Source organism: Falco naumanni, chromosome 1 (assembly GCF_017639655.2).
Source record: "Falco naumanni isolate bFalNau1 chromosome 1, bFalNau1.pat, whole genome shotgun sequence".
Classification (NCBI taxonomy): Eukaryota; Metazoa; Chordata; class Aves; order Falconiformes; family Falconidae; genus Falco; species Falco naumanni.
This window is the reverse complement of record NC_054054.1, coordinates 52,248,503-52,256,887: the sequence shown is the minus strand read 5'-3', so window position 1 is coordinate 52,256,887 and position 8,385 is coordinate 52,248,503.

Sequence of the window (8,385 nt, the reverse complement as noted above, 5' to 3'; positions counted from 1 at the left end):
TTTACTGCTATAGCATTTTCAGCTCTGTTCAGCAGTATTTTTCCAAGTGAATCAACTAAATGTAAATGTGTTGATTTATGTGTTAGTTACTCTTTGAAAGCCTATTGTTTTCTGTGTTTCCAGAGTGCACAGCAACTGATGATCACAAGTAGTATGCTTTTTTATCGGAAGTATTTTAAGTACTTGGCTCTACCAGAACTGTCATTCGCTTTACTAACAGGCAGTTTTGTCATAGAGATCTGTTAAAATACTGTTCCCCAAAAACATTCTAAAGCAACTTTAATCAAGTATTTTGTAGAAAACATTACTTTCCAAATATTTTTTAATATTTTGGTACTAGTAGTGTCTTGGTAACTGGCTTTTCTTTGAGTAATATAATGAGTTATGTACATCGGACAAAGATGTTAAGGATATTCAGGCTCTTTGTTAGATTTGTAAAAGCACCTAGGTGTCTCAGAAAGACACCCTTCTGTACCTACCTATATACAGGTACCCATAGACATATGTAAATATGTCTTTAAACATTGACCTTCAATTTCCAGCAGAGCTGGACACTGGTGTTCTTTATAGTTTGTGTATACAATGTATGTTAAGTTGGTTAGGCTACTGAAGGCATACGTGAACCTTATTTGCTATCCATTTGTAGTCAATATTATTATTTATGCTTGACCTAACTATATTTTTTCCCAAACGAGAGGAAAAATAAGCTTCATCAGGATGAAATGTCTTTATACAAATGGAATTGCCATTGCACTATGGTGTTCTGTGGGCATTATGATACTGTTTTTTTTAAAAAAAAACAATCGTGTCCCAAACTGACATAGTTGTAGCCTGAGCAAAAATCACGTTTTGAACAGGCTTAAACTTCTTCTGTAATTCCATGAGTTAATATGTTTATCCTCTAGAAAAATATTGAGTAAGAAAGTAATTGAAAGCCTCTACAAATTAAGATCATACCTTTTTCCCAAAAGCAAATATTAGAGAGTTAGACTTACTGAAGCTCAGTATGATGTAGTTTAAGAAAAAAAGCCTATATGGATTAAAAGTTCTTCCCCTGCAATGGGAAGAAAGCAACCAGTCCCTGCTGCTGCTACTGCTAGAATATCCATAGCTGCACAGGGGGACTAGATTGGCAGAGCAGATAGGACAGCTCTTGCATGGCTGATGTCCTCTTCTAGTAGAAGTGATACATACTTTCTTGTCTTTGCTGGGTATTTGCTTATAAAGCACACCTTTCTGACTTCCTAGTAGTTGACATCTACATATGCTAATTAGAAACAGATGAAAACAAGAACAGACTACTGGGAAACTACAAAAATACCCACCTGCTCCTCTCTGTGTCTGGTGAACTGTTGCTTTATGATCTTACAACTATCTGCAAATACTTTTTTTTTGTTAAAAGCCAGTTGGATCAAGTTCAGCTGAGCAAAATGCAGTTAGGCAGTTGGGAAGGTATTAAAATACACCACTCTGGACTTCTTTGTAAGGATTGTAACCTGGCAATTGTCGTTAAACTACTACTGTGAATTAGCTTGGTCATCCCAATGCTCTTGAAAAATTGTCTTTTTATGTCTCTCAAGCCTCAGGCCTGATTTGCTTTCCTTTTGGAATTCAGCTTTGTCTATAATGGGAAATAGAGCAGGGAATTGTTAGTTCATCTTTGTCCAGTGCTTTGCAAATGTAAAGTATTTTTGGAAGCTGCGTGGTACAGTTGCCCTTATTCTCCTCAGGCAAAGGAATCTAACATTTGCTCTCCACAGCCTGCCCTTAGCCAAGCATTCAAGGAGCTCTCGCTCCCCTTCTGCTCCCACAAGGCAGCTGGATGGTTTTACTGCCAGTTCTGATTGAAGACACTGTTTCTAGAACCCAATTTATGGAGAGTCCTGAATGTGTTTGGCAGACTTCCTCAGCTGCTGCACTTTAATGTTCAGTGGGAACCCTATCTTTCTGGAATTGTTCCTCACTTGTCATTTTTATTTTCTATTTTTCACTGTGTTTTCATTTTCACTAATTCTTTTTCAAATGTGCACCATGTTTAGAGATTTGATTGAATTAAAATTCATAAATACTGAGTTTAGATTTCTTAGCATCTAGGGTGCATAATATCCTCAGATGCAGTTTCCTAAAGTAACAAAGTAAGTTATTCAAATATAGTGGGACAACGCTGCCTGTTTTACAGAATACAAATAGGGGTTTTTAAGTTCTTAGATCTCTTGCTGTGAAGTACCAGTAAGCCTGTGCTAGTCAACATCTGTGCTGTCTGGATGTAGCTGGTCTTGGTTTTCATTTTTTCAGCTAGCAGAGAAGGAATTATTCCTGCGGCAACCAGATCCTGCAGGGTTAATACTATTTCTTTGAAGTTACTACTGATATTGCTTCGTACATCCTTTTGTCATCATTTTTCAAAGCATCTTCTTTTGCATGGATTGTCAGTTTAAAGGAGTGCAAAATGGGTTACCAGGGTAGGAAAAACTCTGCTGTTTTAAAGCCATGATAAAGCTCTAATCTTACAAATGAGTGTGATATGCAGTGCACATGAGCTGTGAATGAGGTTTTGCTTTTATGGTTCTTAATAACAGGAAAGACTTGTGCCTGTAAAACCCTTTCCATCCAGAATATAAAATTAATAATATCATATGTTAATAGAAGTCAAGAGTGCCCTTCTGATATTAGTGAATCAGTTACACAGTTTCACTTCATTCATTGTGTGGGAATGGCTCAGAGCTGGGCCAGGGGAAGTTCAGACTGGGCATTAGGAAGCATTTCTTTACTGAGAGGGTGGTCAGACACTGGAACCGGCTTCCCAGAGAGGTGGTCAATGCCCCAAGCTTGTCAGTGTTTAAGAGGCATTTGAACAATGCCCTTAACAACTTGCTTTAGCTTCTGGTCAGCCCTGAACTGGTCAGGCAGCTGGACTAGACGATCATTGTATGTCTCTTCCAGGTCAAATATTCTATTCAATTCCACTCTACTCCGTTCCATTCTATTCTATTCACTTCATTGCCTTGCTCCACCCACCCTAAAAAATATGAATATATAGTAAGCACAGTACCTTGCTGTTCAGTAATATGTTTGCAGGTCATTTTTTCAGTGTACCCTATTCAAAGCTTTATCAAAAAAAACCCAAACCAACTTACAGTGGAAAGCTGCTGCTGTCTAGGCACCCAATTCTAATAATCCATTACTTCCTAAAAGGAGTAATTCCTCCTTTCAGCAAAGGTAGCTGGCTCATTCATGACTTGCTTTGCAGACTTCTTATTTTTCACTTGTTAGTCATGTGGAGTGAGCAGATGGTTTGTGTATCTCCCTCTCTTTGCTTTCTGACATTTAGGTATCTTTGTAAATAAGGAGCATATTTAGGAGCCACAAAACAACATGTATGAGAACTGCCATAGTCAATAAATGAAATCCCTACAGATTTAGGCTCCTCTATCATTTGGCTGTTTTGGGAAACTTTTCCCATTATGCTGCATCCCTTTCCATTCATTTCAGCAATGTCTTCTCATCATATATTGAACAACTTTTTAAAGTGCTGCCCTGAATTATCAAAAGTGATCATTGATTTCCTATCCCTCAGATTTTAAGCGCTCAAATTAAGAGTGGATCTCGACTAGCTGGCTCCCTTCTCTTTCCCAAAGCCTTTCAGTTTCGCTGCTGAAGACCGAGATACCCCAAAATCACTTGGTGCTTTTGGCAATTTCAGTCAGTGGATATTGAAGCTAAAGTGAAATCTTCTCAGAATTCTATCACAAGTACAAATTTAATGAAAAAGCACAGACACAAAGATACAGAGCTTTGAATTTATGTGTACATTACAAAATGCCTGATTGCTTTTTTTTTCCTCTGGACAAGTTCTATTTGCAAACTGAAATACAGCAAAATCAATGCCATGTGCAAAAACTTAAAGGGCAGCTTTTGAAAAATTGCCCCATTAACCTGATGAGTTTCTAATTACAGTAAGATGTAAAAGCTTTTCTTCCCCATGCTATGTCGGATTTTGTCCTAACAGTTTTTTTAAATCTACCCTGCTGTTAAAATAATTTAACTGCAGTGTTTGAGTGTAATTTGTCCTATATTTCTTTCGCTTTCTCTGAGGGGTTACATAACTTTTTCATTTCTAATGAGTTTTCCCTAAATATAAATTGTGATGTTATATTATGCACCTCCTTTGGCTCCAAACCAATTAATTTGAAGTGGTTCAAGGCCACAAAGAAGCCTAGGATCGCATCCTAGCATTCCTGGTGAAATGGTTTTTTATGCATTTTTTGTTTTAAATAAATGGTTCAGTGGTTAAGTCAATCTTCTGTTGAAATGGATCTTATCCTTTAAATTCATGTAATACTCTAAATTAATGAAGGATTGTTTAGATATCTACATGACCTTGTGTTACTTAGATGCTGTTTAAAATCCATTTGTATAATAGCCAAAACATTATTGTGCTTTCCTAAATCGAGTAACTTTAGCCATTTAAATGACTGCTTAAATCATAAGCAGGATTAACCTGGGAAGAGATCAGTAAAAGATCAACCTCGCTTTACCCCTAGAAGGCTGCTTCCTTGCCTTTCAGTATAACCCAATACTGCTGTCTCCCCAGATCCCTCTGCCACAGCTCTGCCTCCTCATTGTCGGGACTGTCACCTTTCTGCCCCAACTCAGCGAAGCAGTGGGTTGGGTCTGGCAGCTGGGACTAGCGAGAGGCCTGGAGAACAACTTACCTGTCAGTACCGCCTCTCCCTTTCTCCCCCAGACCCAGAGCATTAATGTCCCCTGCTGTATTTTGGCACCTTCTCTTCACCAAGAGATGAATCTGCAGGTCTACAGATGGTGTGAGGAGGTACAGTACATAATCTGCCTTGCAGCACAATTTCTCCCTTCTGCTGCATCTGCAAGCTCAGGGCAGACTCAGAGCAGTCCTGGCTTTTACTGGGCTGTATCGTATGTGGCTATATCACTGATGTTTGCCTCACCATTTGAGAAATGCTGCTCTTGAGAATCTGAGTGCTTAAGAACTTATCTCAATGTTATTCCAATGTGTGGAATATTTTCCTTCTGAAGAATCTTATTTAGATGTCTACATATGAATTCAGGATGGTTAACATTAGGAAGCCAGGCTTAAAGGACTGTTTGATGTTTTAAAGAATTTCAAGCTTTCTAGTGACCATTTCTCGATTTTCCCCAAAGAAGAATTCAATCTCCTCCTTTTAAGTGATTTTGGAAGTAACAGATATACACCGTTCCTCAATATCAACACCTTTATTTCCATTCAGCAATTCTACAAATCTGACAGTAACTGGCAGTAACCGAAAATCACAATTTTTTCATATTGCTGTTTTCCGTCATCAACAAGGTATCATTTTTGTTCATGCACAGGTTCACTATCCATTTATCCATTATCCATTTTGGCACCAAATGTAACAATTCTAGAGTTGTTCACACATAAAGGCTATCGCATATACAAATGAGAGAATAAAATCCTAAAGAAGTTCAGTTTTAGCTTCATTGTCATCCTGGTGTGGATTTACTGGGCAGAAAGAGGGGACAAAAGGGGCTATATAAACCTTGGCACTATCTGGTGAGGTGAATTCCTGGTTGTACCATGTGCTAGTAGCCATGCGGCTGCTCTACCTGTCTGATTTTGCCATGCATTTCTTGCATCTCCTTTGGCACATCATTTAATCTGTGTTTCCTTCTGTGTTTTGCTAAGAGTTTATTTTCTGAAGATTATTGGCTTGTTAAAATGGACTAGTGATTCATGAGCATTTATAAGGGAATGCTGTTAGTTCCTTTGGTATTTGTAAGTAGCCTCGGATACGGAAGGGATGGACCACTTGATGCTTTAGGGTAAGTAACTGCTGGGGCACCTGACAAACAACAATAGCATTGCTGCTTTACTTCAGCAGAGTTCGTCCCTTTTCCTGAATGCTTATGTTGCACAAGCAATTGCTGCATTGCACTGCATCAGCACTGTTCCTAATCCTGATTTGGAAACATCAACTGTTAACTTGACAAAGTGTGACACATGGTATGTTGAAGTGTTTTCAGCTGCACTAACACAACAAATTGTAATGGCTCCAGAAGAGCCATTTCAGTTGATTGTGTCATAAACTACAATCCACAAAGAAAGACATGTGGCCAACCTGAATAAAGCATCATCAAATCACAAACAATAGGTTAATGGTCACAATTTTTGTCCTTATTTTTAGAAAAAGTGTTTTGCAGGAAAAAAAACCCTGTAATTTCTTGAGCTTTTGCCTATGATGAATCTTAAGTCCAGCCCTATGGCACTTACCAGTTTACAGTATTTCACTCATTTCCATATGTACAGTGTGTGACTTTATTCTTCATATTTCCGCTTCAAAAGATGGACTTGGCATGTGTTCTTGATTTAGGTCAAAATGCAGGCTGTCCCATGTAATTGGTCTTTCTCCAGCTTTTGTGAGACGCAGGCCTATTACTATTTAAGGAAGACTCCTGTATCGTTTCCCAGACCAAGTGCTAGCAGACACAAGCTTAGCGTAACTTACTATTTTTTTCCTCCATTGGTTAGTTCATTAGGAAGAACTACCTCTGCTTGACAGTAGTGCAAGTTTTCCGCTTTCATACTTAGGCTGATGGTACACACGGAGTGAATTCTAACCTCACTGAGACCATTAACGTTTCAGAGTAAGTAAATCAGGGTACAATATCTGACTTAATGAGACTAGCCCCTAGGTCATCAATTCTGTGCATTGGCTGCTTTTTCTGTTGCCTATGTACCAGTCAAAACCCACAAGGAGCTATCGCGTTTCCTCAGAGATTACTAACATTAGATAAAGATTGCTGGCCGTGACACTTAAGTGCCTCAGCAAGGATGTGCATTATTTGTTAAGCACATGGAACTTGAGTGACTCTGTGGAAGGTACTGAGAAGGACAGTCCTTTCCCAAAATTTACAGCCTCCTGAATAACGATAGCGAAATGCCTTACAGCAGGAGCCCTAGAGGAAAGAGGTGTGCTAGTTTTGAAAACACATTTCTTTTCAAATATTCTTTATGTTAATATCTAACTTTTTGCATCCTTAAGGCAGTAACTTCTGACTAGGAAGCATGCCAGTTTTCTTAGTAAGTTAACTCATTCTTTCTTCTAAAACCATCAGTAGCAAACTATAGTTGGTTATTTGCAATCAGAAATGAAATCCTCTTAGCTGCTCATTTTGCGTACCTGGCAAATAAAGACACTAGTCACGGGGTTTGTGTGTATTTATGTATATGCACATCCACAGGCAAATACATATTTTTTTTTGTTACATCATAGTATATGGGGTAAAATGCACTTAAAAACAGTAAGCCAAGTATTTGTAGCAGTACTGCATGGCAACAGTGCAGTATCTAGTTGCTTAACAAAAATGCTATGTAAAGATTTTTCCATCGAACTAAGAAACTGGGTAAGACTATGCCTAGTTAGCATTAAGTTCACATTAAAGAAATGCACAGTGCCTGAGTAGAGTAACTTACACTGTAGACAGGCCATCTAAAATTCTCTTTCTCTCTACAAGGGACGCTAGAACAGAATACCCTGTGAACATGCTCAAATAACTGAAAAAAACCCACCCTACCAGTCAACTGGGGAATTTATATCCATTCATCTTAACCTGATACTGATACTTCCTCAGGCACACACTTAACACACAATTGCCTACTGCTTTTGACCATCTTCAGCCAACAGAAGGGCTCAAATATAAAATCACAGAAGCTAAAGATGAAAAGACCTAGTCAGCCGATTTGTTAAACCATTTGCTGTGTTATTTTGGCTCCCTATAGTATACTGTCAAATACCCTTCCGAACATCACTTGGACTTTTGATGTTATTTGGATTCTGAATGGCTTTGGCTTCACATACAGATGAATGGATTACACTCATCCATCCATGGGTTATTCATCTGTTCTGTTCAAGAAGACTCAAAGACAAGGGTGTTGCCAAAATTAAACAATTAAAGTGCTTCTTGGGTCTTCTGAGAAACCCCTTCATTCCCACTTACAGATGCGATTTTCTATAGAAAATGAGTAACTTTTTTTTTTTTACTTAACTCGTCTAACTATGATTTATGAACATCAAACACACAAGACAGGCTTATTTTACACATTATTTACTCAGAACAGAACACTGATGGGAGAAATAAATGAGATAGACAAGATGATCCATAGTCAGAGACATGACTTGCTTTACGCCACAGCTGGGAAGGCAATCCGGGCCTCACGCATTACAGACTGTTGATCTCAGAAAAAGAGATGGAATGCATTTCAGATCGGACAACTGGCACAAGACACACAGAAGGGCTGCTGATGCTGTCATCTGTGAAGAAGCTGGCTGACTGGCCCTAGGCTGGGCACCCGCCTGCCGCCCAAGT